The following is a 10,244-nucleotide window of genomic DNA, read 5'->3' on the forward strand; positions in this document are numbered from 1 at the left end:
AGAGTGAGAGAGCTAAAATATATGGTGGTGTATCAGTATATATATATATATATATATATATATATATATATATATATATATATATATATATATATATATATATATATATATATTTGATTGTTTTGGTTCATTCGTAATGAAATGGCTTAGGCTATTTATAGCCAAAGAAAAGAACATATGAAAGGATAAAAAATGCCGTCGTCCAAAAAATGTTGCGCCTTCAAATTTGAATACTATTCATGACCAAACACTCCGCCTACAAACTTTTGAATAACAAATCTCCAAATTCACATGTGCGGTCCAATTCTTCAAACATTTCACATATATATTACTATTCATAGTCAAACTATGAATAGTAAATGATAAGTTACAGAAATAACCCCTGAACTATTTGTCACTTGCTAATTTTGGAGGCAACATTTTCCACAAAAATCAATTATGATTTTTTTTCAGCAAAATCTAGGTGTAATCTAAAGTAAGATCATGTAACGCACAATTGCAAAATACATACAAAAAAAAAAAAAGATGAAATTAAGTGCACCTTTGTCAAGTAAAACCAAAAAACAGAGAAATTCATGATTTAACATCAATTTAACAAAATTAAAACATACTGACTACTTTATCGCCAATGAGAATGATTTAGAATTTTAACTTTTGAATTTGAATTTCATATAATCAAAATGAAAAACGTGAAATACCTAATATGCAGCCAACCAATATCAGTCTTGCTTTTTCGATAATCCTTCTAAGGAACGCATGGGGCTGCAAAATTTTAACTCTTTTTGGCAGAGATGAGAATTTGATAGGGTTTACTCCGTTCGATTTACATTTTCTTGGTATAAGACTATTTTTTATATATCTAAGTTTTTTGTGGGAGAATAAGGTAAAATCAAAACACAAGCAAAATAGGCAAAGAGTTACGTGCGTATATGTATACTCTGACTCGGAGGGAATGCAAAATTCATTGGCGGGATTGGCGGGAAAAAGAAATTAGTTTTGGAGGGAAAAGTAATATTGGTTAATTTATTACATATATTCAATAAAATAAGTTTTCTGTATTTAGTAATTATATTATTCATCAAATATGTGATGATATTTTGTACTGTCTTTTGAGTCATTAACTTTTATTTTATTTTTTTTGTTTTTTTTTTCTTTTGATATATCACATAACTTTTTGTTGAAACTTATTGAATCATAAAAACAAATTAATTGAAAATAATAAGGATCAAGAACCTATTGTCTATAATTTATAAGGATTAAGGACGTTGAGGAAGATGTTACCCATCATATAAAAATGTGACGGATTAAATTGAGAGTGGAAATTAGAGTTCTGTGTGACAAAAATGTCTCGTTAGAGGATAAAGGAAATTTTGATAAGGTGGTAGTAAGATCAGTTATGTTGTATAGATTTGAATGTCAGACAATTAAGAAGAAGCACGAAAGGAACATGCAGGTCACATAAATAAAAACGCTACAGTGGATATGTAGTATAACCCTGTTGGGTTGGTTTCCAAAATCAACAATCATAAACTCGTTATGATGGTGGACAAAATACATTGTTAGATGAGGAGAATCCGCCTGCTATGGAACTATATAAATAGAGTGGTGCTAGACTTAAAGGAGTTGGGTCTTTCTGAGGACAAGGTCACGGATATGAGGGTGTGGAGGTATAAGTGATGGGTTTTTTAGGCTATAAAATTACATATGAGCGGAAAAACACTTAAGCCTTAAGTTCACATGCAACCTAGATTGGATCTATGTTTTCTCTATTGATAGCAACAAACAATGAATATCAAGAAACCATATATGAAGGCTAGAAAAATCGAAATCTGCATATAGTTAGCGTTTACATACCTTTTGATTATTATACAAAATAATCAAATCAAAATCCTCTAATAGCGTGTACCCAAAACCCTGATATCCAAACTACTCTTAGGTCAACCTTGGTCAGAAGTTCAAAGTCAACAAACTAGTCGAGTCAACCCAAACAAGTACGACGGACATTCCCAGTTGAACGTGATGCGTACTCCCCTTGACCAAGAAGTTGGGGGCTTGACCGCGTACACGCAACATACCATTTGGTACGCCTAGTGTGCGCACCTGATCACTTTCACTTCTTATTAAGAACTTAATACTTCAAGACCTTACATCAAAATCCAAATCTAAGCCAAAAATAACATTACAAGTCATAAAGTTTCCAGCTTCATGACTTTGCATGGCTAAACATGCTTAATACCAACAAACCCTAAACTCTTAATCCATTAGGGCATCCTAGCACATGCTACCAAGATCTACTGAATTACAAGCTAAGATCATAACTTTATACCTCTTGGAGGTTGCTAGGCAGATGAAGATTCCAAATACAAAGCTTCTTCAAGCTTCCAAGGTGGTTCTACTTATTTCCTTCTCCTTCAAGGTCACTAAAAGCACACAAAAAGGTCAAGAATGCTCAAACAAGGGACTAGGGTTTTCTAAGGTCGAATGGAGGTGCTAGGGGTTGATGAGAGAATAGACTTGGAGCCATATAGATGCATAAATAAGGTCCATACCCTATAAATTAGGGTTTGGTATCTCACCACGTACACCCAACGTACAATGCGTACGCCCAACATACGTGCTCATGCCCCAAAAATTACAAAAATGCCATTATGTGCCATTTTGCAACATTTCTCGTAAAAAGGGCTAAAATGCAATAACCTCCATGATTAGGGTTTAAACTTGGAATTATCTCAACATCAGGATGTTACATTTTCGGTTGGAGCATGCATGAATTGACATACTTTATTGGCTGCAAATGTGATGTCAGATCTTGATATGGAGAGCTTCAACAATCTGAAGAAACCGACTTGGATTCGAGAAAAGGGGATGTCATTAGTTGATAAGGGATTGGATGTGGTCATCAGTGAGGAGTATGGTGTGGATTCCTAAATAACAACCATCTATAGAAGTTCTAGAATATACCTTCTTTGAGATAAAATGATGTATGATCCGTGAGGGACGATTTCAATTCCTAAGAAGTAGGAGAGAGTACTGAGGTCTTTGATTACGAAGGTTGCACTGAGTTGTTGAATGAATTTTTCAATGACATCATTATTGTTTCTAGTAATCATGATTTCATCAATAGATCAACATGTAAAGGGTAGTACCAGCAAAAGAGTAAATGAACAGAGAGGGATCGGTTTTGGAGCCCTGAAAACCGATGGTTTCTAAGAACTGATTGAGATGTTGGAACCAGACCCATGGGGCTGTTTAAGACCGTCAAATGGATTTGTGAAGTAGACATACATGATCAGGAGGTTGTGGATCAACGAAACGTGGTGGTTATTTTATGTAGACAATTTCGTTGAGTGTGCCATGTAAGAAAGCATTATGGGCGTCAAGTTGTCATAATGGCCATTATTGTGTAATGGCAAGAGAAAGCACGACCCAAATTTTTGTTGACTTGACTACGAGGCCGAAAGTTTCGTGAAATTCAATGTCCAGTTGCCAATGAAAGCCTTTGGCTACAGATCTTGCTTTGTAGCGTGTGATAGCGTCGTCTTTATCACGTTTTACCTTGTAAACCTACTTACAATCAACAATGGTTGATGGATCGCGATGTGGGAATTACGATGGCAGGTGACCAATGCCATATCCACTTTGGGTTGAGGCCCAACTAAATGGGCGAGTACCGTCAACTTGGTTGTGATTGTAGTTTCCTCGGTAAGAGCCGCTTTGACCTCTATTTCCACAGTTGTAGTTTTAACTTTTTATGGAGCCATAAAAAGCCTGGGAGGCAGTGAGGAAAACTCACCTCACAAGAAATGTTGAACTAGAAAGATCAAGATCTCGAATCACAACTCCAAACTCAAACACCTACAACCATCACAGAACCAACTCCATCAAGACCTAAATTACCAAAATACCCTCAGAAGTCAAACTTGGTCAACCATGGTCACAGTCAAAGTCAACGGTCAACAGTCCATGTTGACCCAACTCGTCGAGTGCAGCTATTGACTCGTCGAGTTCCTTCAGAACTCAAAAATCCAGAAAAAACCCTAGCTAACTCGTCGAGTTATCTCGTCAACTCGCCGAGTTCACTCAGAACCCAGAAAGCGGGAAAACCTGACTCAACTCGTCGAGTTCCTTTAGTCTTTACACATTTAGTTCATTCCAGTCTAATCCAAAGCTCCAAACTACATATCTAACCCTCTAAGGTGAAGTTACCACGTAAAGTTGCCAACTTTACGTGCATGCAAGGCCTCAAGAGGCTAAAATACTAAAACTAAGCCTAATAAGAGGTTTAGGGCATGGAGGATGGCCATAGCTTGATAAAGCCTGAGTCTTTAAGCCTAAGGACGCCTAGAGGAGTCCATATCTGAAACCATGTTCCCATAACAAGCTCGAATCTGAAAGTGACTCCATTTTTGCACCAAAAATGACCATATTCATTCATAAGGGAAGATATAAGCAAGAAGGATTCAAGGTAACAACTTTATACCTCAATATGGATGCCAAAACAAAGTAGATGTCGGATCTATAGCCTCCTTCTCACTCCAATCTCTTCAAGCTTCTATTTTCCTCCAAAAGAACACAAGATTTACTCTCCAAAGCCCACACACACTCAAGCACAACTAGGGTTTCTCTCTCTGGACAATAAGGTGGTAAGGGAGGCCGGTTAAAGGACTTAAGGTCCTTTAAATAGGGTGCAAACCCTAAAAATTAGGGTTTTCATGCACAACGTCAACTCGTCGAGTTGGGGTCCTCCAACTCGTCGAGTAGTTTCCAAAATTCACGCGACCTTATTAGTTTCTACATGATGAGTTGGGGCCTCCAACTCGTCGAGTAGGTCTTATGAAATGCACAAAAATCCTTAAAATTTCATACATGAGAGTCGGGATGTTACATTTTTGTTAACTTTTTGTTATTAGTTATTGATCTAACAATTCTAAAAAGTAGTTATATTTAATATAAATTTATATTTATGTGGTAATATAAATTTAAATTAATACAAAATCGCCGCCTTACATCACACCTTGAAAAATGCCATGGCTCGCCATGTTCGTTAAGCTTGAGCCTTGGCCTTGCCGCCACGCCACGCCTCATTCCATTTATAACCTTGATCCTTATAGCTTCCTCCCTAACTAGCTATGTTTTGAATTATGGCTACCAAAAGAGAAGAAATAAGTGTCATCTTGAAGCATCATAGTATTGTAGTGCGACCATAATATATATATATATATATATATATATATATATATATATATATAGAGAGAGAGAGAGAGAGAGAGAGAGAGAGAGAGATTATGTTTGGTCTTAAACATCCAAGATAGGAAAAAAAACTCAGATCTACACATTGCATAATAAGAGGTATATTCGATCCATGTTTTTCTTATTATTTTTTGTTGCTAAAAGTTCCTAGAGCTAGATCGTTGATGCGTTATGATGTTCTATTTTGCTTCCCTTGTGATATTTGTGATCAATCATCATAACCTAACATGGTGACCTACTAGGAAAATTTTGTGTCGGGTGCCCAAAACGGACACCCTTGTAAAATGTTGTTTCTATCAACATTGCTTTTAAGTATTATTTTATCACTATTTAGCTCTTTACGTTTAATTCCTTTATTTAGAGTAAAGTTAAATTTGCTTGAAATTTCTAGCATCCGAAACCTGATGTTACAAAATCAAAGGGTGATACAATTTGCTGGCAAAGGTTAGGGTTGTATGGTTGGGGGAGAGTGAGTGACAACAATGTGTAGTTTCAATGGTAACAAAAAGGAGAGGTAGGAGGGTTCGAGAATGAGGAGGAAAGGAGATGATGGGTAAAGGTACTTACAACAAAGAGCATGACAACATTTGTATTAGAGCATACCGACATGAATATTGAGAGAGATGGAGATAATCCACTTCTTAAAACCGAGAGGGGTGGGTGGGTGAGTGTTGTAGGTTTTGTTTATGTTTCTTAGTTATAAAACTATTATAATAAATACAAAAAAATAAAAATATTAAATTAGTAAGGTATAATAGCAATTTTAAGTTTTACATAAATTACAAAAATTATACTCCTACTAGTGATTTTTTTTACGGAGTTTAAAAAAATAAGAAAACACAGAGCATCTTTAGTCTTTTCTTTTTTCTTAATATTTCACTTCTAAATGTTAAAAAAAAAAAGAATTACTACATTAATTCAACCACCAATTCATAAAAGTTATGTTTTTATTAATTGCATCGAATTTCAATTATAGGAAAAGAATTACTACATTAATTCTAGCACCAATTTGGGGGAGTGATAGACACCTATTTGAGATGGTGAATCTCCTTGAATATAGAGAAAACAAATAAGAGTGGAGCAATTTTCTGGTTCTATATCTTTCGTCAAAACCAATTACAACTAAAATAAATATGCAAGCTATATTAAATTCTAGGAGATCATGGATCTCATGCATGCAAAAATGGAAACGTGGTCCTAGATAATATGCAATATTCCTATTCACTACAAACTACTAAAGAGAACAAGTCTAGCCACTAACAGCCTTTCTAGCATGTGCTCGTATCAATACTCCGCCCCTGAAAAATGGCCTTGTTCTCAAGTTCGATTTATGCCGATTTCCGGTAGCAATTGGTTCGTACTTGTGGACGGAAGGATCTGGCAATGGAGGCGGCCTTAGGTATGGCCAGAGATCCGTATCAGTTTGTCTCCGCTTAAAAAGGACCCCGTGCTTGAGGCCCGGTGAATTTTTTTGGAACTGTTTTCGGTAGTTTTTGTTGGTCGGAATTGTTTTCGGTGGTTTTATGTAGGTAGTTTTCAAGGATGGCATCAACGGTGGTAGAAATTGTTGTTGTGGTCAAGCTGTCGTGGTTAATGACGACGGCGGTCGTGACAGTAGAAGTGGTTGTTGGGTTGACATGGGCGACTGCAATGGTTTTGGAGGCAGCGGTGACAATAATGACTGTTGTGGCGGCGACAGTGGAAGTGTGGATGTCGGCGGCGGCCTTGGTTGCTGATTCGGTGGTGGAAGCGGAGGTGGAGGTGGGATGAGGTTGGCCATGGTTCCCGTTTGAACACCGATAAAGGGTGTTGACGGTGGCCATTTGTGTGATAATGACATCAAGACGGTGAACATTAGCGGTGGAAATAGCGATGAATGTGGAGAGTTGCTCGCGGATACTTGGCGTTGTGACATCGGTGGATGGATCTTGATGGGGAGACATGATGAACGGGAATGAAAGCACCGTTGATAGACACCTATTTGAGATGGTGAATCTCCTTGAATATAACAGAGAAACAAATAACAGTGGAGTAATTTTCTGGTTCTATATCTTTAGTCAAAACCAATTACAACTAAAATAAATATGCAAGCTATACTAGAATCTAGGAGATCATGGATCTCATGCAAAAATGGAAACGTGGTCCTAGATAATATGCAATATTCCTATTCACTACAAACTACTAAAGAGAACAAGTCTAGCCACTAATAACCTTTCTAGCATGGGCTCGTATCAGGGAGTATACGAGACATCATAAATCCACAGCCCGCCCAATTTTCGTGAATTATTTTGAAAAATAGCGCCATTTCCTTATCGCCCTTTTACACCTTTAATTTATCTCCCACAGAAAAAAAAACGAGTAAGCCGTAGTCACCATCTTCTCTCCTCCTTACGACCATCACCGGAGAAAAAGTGCAAAACCACTGTCGTGCCGCCTCCTGTCCACTGTTGCACTACTTCTGGCGTAACTTTAACCCTTTTATTTTTAATCTTTATGGCTAAACTTCAGTCTTTAGTCTCTTGTGCTAATCATCACTCTGGTTCTTTTTTCCCATTTTTATTGTTAGTTTCTATACGTTTGCAATTGTATGGGTTAATAGTCGCTTCAAAATTGCAAATTGGTTTTAATGGGTTTAACCTTTGTCGTCATTGCAGACAGTTTAGGGTTCCTTCTGCATGACAGTTTAGGGTTCCTTTTGCAATAAATTTCATGCTCACAACTAGGCCTATAATAGATATACAATGTGTTTTAAAAATCTCTCAAAATTATTTATTTTCAATTGTGTTTCCAAGGGATTTAAACCAAAAAAAAAAAAACCCATTACTTTATTTTTTCTTGTGTATATGCAACTTTTATGGTGTTCTTAAAATATATTTTTTTCTCAAGTGGTATTTTATTTCTTATTTATTCTTACAATTCTACAAATTGCTTTAATATAGTTTATTTGGGTTTGATTTCTTTTTCTAATCAATGCAATTGTAAGAATTACCAAAAAAAAAAAAAATTAGAAAATGCAATATGTTTACAGGTGCCTACCCCTTTTAAATTGGTGTCTCCTTATGAGGATATGAACTAAAATGTTGTCAAAAGGTTGAATGAACAATACATCTCAACAAGTGAAAACTTATAAGAAAAACCATTACATATTCCTGATAAGTTATTTCTTTTTTAAATACATAGGAGTCCCGAATCAGATGGAAACAACACCGTGAGAAACATCATTTATGGTCTTGGAGGAAAAAGTATCAATATTACAAGGTGATTGATTAAAGACTTTGTTTTACTCATGATTGAATATTTGTTTATGGTTGCCTACTTTTATTTTCCATCTTAATAAGCTCATGACAATATTTTTCCACAGAATATGGTTAAAGAACGCCGACCAGTGTAGCATCCCACTTCCACATTCTATGGTATGTTTTCTATTATGCTTTACAATATCGGTGTTTTTTTTACAATGTTCTTAGTAAATAGGCTCTATCTATTGTTTCTTACATACAATCATTTGACAAGTTTGTCCACTAGTCCTTTCAGGAAATATCTAGGTTGATATATTGGTATGGCTTTTATCAGGCTTCCATTTCCAGTCCTGTCCAGTGTAGCATCCTACTTCCATTTATTGTGGTTTACTTTTTAATGTATTATTTGGTTTAACTTTTGTTTCTCAATTTACTTATTAGCGCCCTACTTATATTTTCTGTCCAATATTGGTTTTTTTTTTTTTTTCTTCTGATTTATCTGTTGGCTTAGCTATTCAATATTGCATTCTTCTCCCTGTTCCTATGCAGTAGAAAGTAATGTCCAATGTTTGTTTAGGTTTTCATTTTTTTCTCCATTTTTTCATTTCTATTGATATAACATCCTACTTATATTATTTTCCCCATAAGTGAATGTAGACATGGAGAAGATAAGTAGGATGTTATGAGTGCCGAAAAATTGTAAGAATCTAATTGGTCCTTTTGCTTTTGTTATCACTAATATTATGTTGAATATGCTCTGTTTTCTCTTGGTAGTTTTTGATAAGCTTGATGGACATTTATCAACAAGAAGCATGAGTCTTTGGGTGCACATCTAGTTTGATCCGTTCTTATATATTGGGGTGATTCAAGTTACCAACATTAACAAATTGATGATTGTGGGAAGTGGGGTGTGGCAATGAGATTGGTGTCAAATTCCTTCAACTGGTGTACATATGTGAACATCGTGTTAAGGTTGGATACTAGTGTTAGTGGATGTAAATATGTAAAAATTCATTACAAATTAATAAAATGATTTCTTTATTTGGTTATATTAAGTGCAAAAATTGAAATGTAACAATTGTAACATTAATCGTCTTGATATTGGGTTTATAGATTTGATAGAAAAAATATAAAACAATACAAGATCTGTTTCTGACTTGCACGATAGAATCCAGTTGTATGCATGTGGACCGGGCTATATAGTCATATAGAACAACTTGTCATTCAAGAAAAAAACCCGGTTTTATATCAGAAAACCGGGTTGTATTAGCTTAATAAGTCCCGATTCTAAAACCGGGTTCTATTAGATTTCACTTATAGGACTCGCCCCATAAAAGACACGGTTGCAAACCGGGTTCTTTATAGTATTTAACCGTGTCCTTTTAGCCTTTTTGTAGTAGTGATCGTTCTCTTGGTTCAAATTTAGAACATCGAAGGTGAAGGGTAAATGGATAGATTGGAGCATTTCACCATTTTGTTAAAACTCTGATCTTTTTTATTTCATGTACCTGTTGTTTTTTTATATTGCCCTCGATTTAGTCACTTGCTAATCGTGTGGCGCTATTAATATATATATTCACCGTTTCAAAAAAAAAAATATGTTTGTTTGATCAATTATGTTTGTATGATATTTTGTGTGTATGTAGGTTTTTAACTATGTTTGTATGATCTGTTGAAAAACTTCAAATAAATGAGATAGGGTGCAAAATACTCTTGAAATGACTGATATTTTTTTGTTGGTGGAATAATATAATA

The 10,244-nt window shown here is 35.5% G+C and overlaps 1 long non-coding RNA gene across 2 annotated transcripts; it reads left to right on the top strand.

Moving 5' to 3' along the window:
• Window positions 1-7,620: 7,620 nt before the first annotated feature.
• Window positions 7,621-9,477, top strand: LOC145168886 (uncharacterized). Of its 2 annotated transcripts, none has more exons than XR_013742148.1 (4): window positions 7,621-7,713; window positions 8,431-8,508; window positions 8,612-8,663; window positions 9,264-9,477. It is a non-coding gene; the product is annotated as an uncharacterized LOC145168886 (long non-coding RNA). The 2 variants fall into 2 exon arrangements; XR_013742147.1 differs by lacking the exon at window positions 7,621-7,713 and adding an exon at window positions 8,232-8,340.
• Window positions 9,478-10,244: the final 767 nt, after the last annotated feature.

Source organism: Lactuca virosa, chromosome 4, assembly GCF_052849685.1.
Source record: "Lactuca virosa cultivar CGN04683 chromosome 4, Lactuca_virosa_CGN04683_v6, whole genome shotgun sequence".
Classification (NCBI taxonomy): domain Eukaryota; kingdom Viridiplantae; phylum Streptophyta; class Magnoliopsida; order Asterales; family Asteraceae; genus Lactuca; species Lactuca virosa.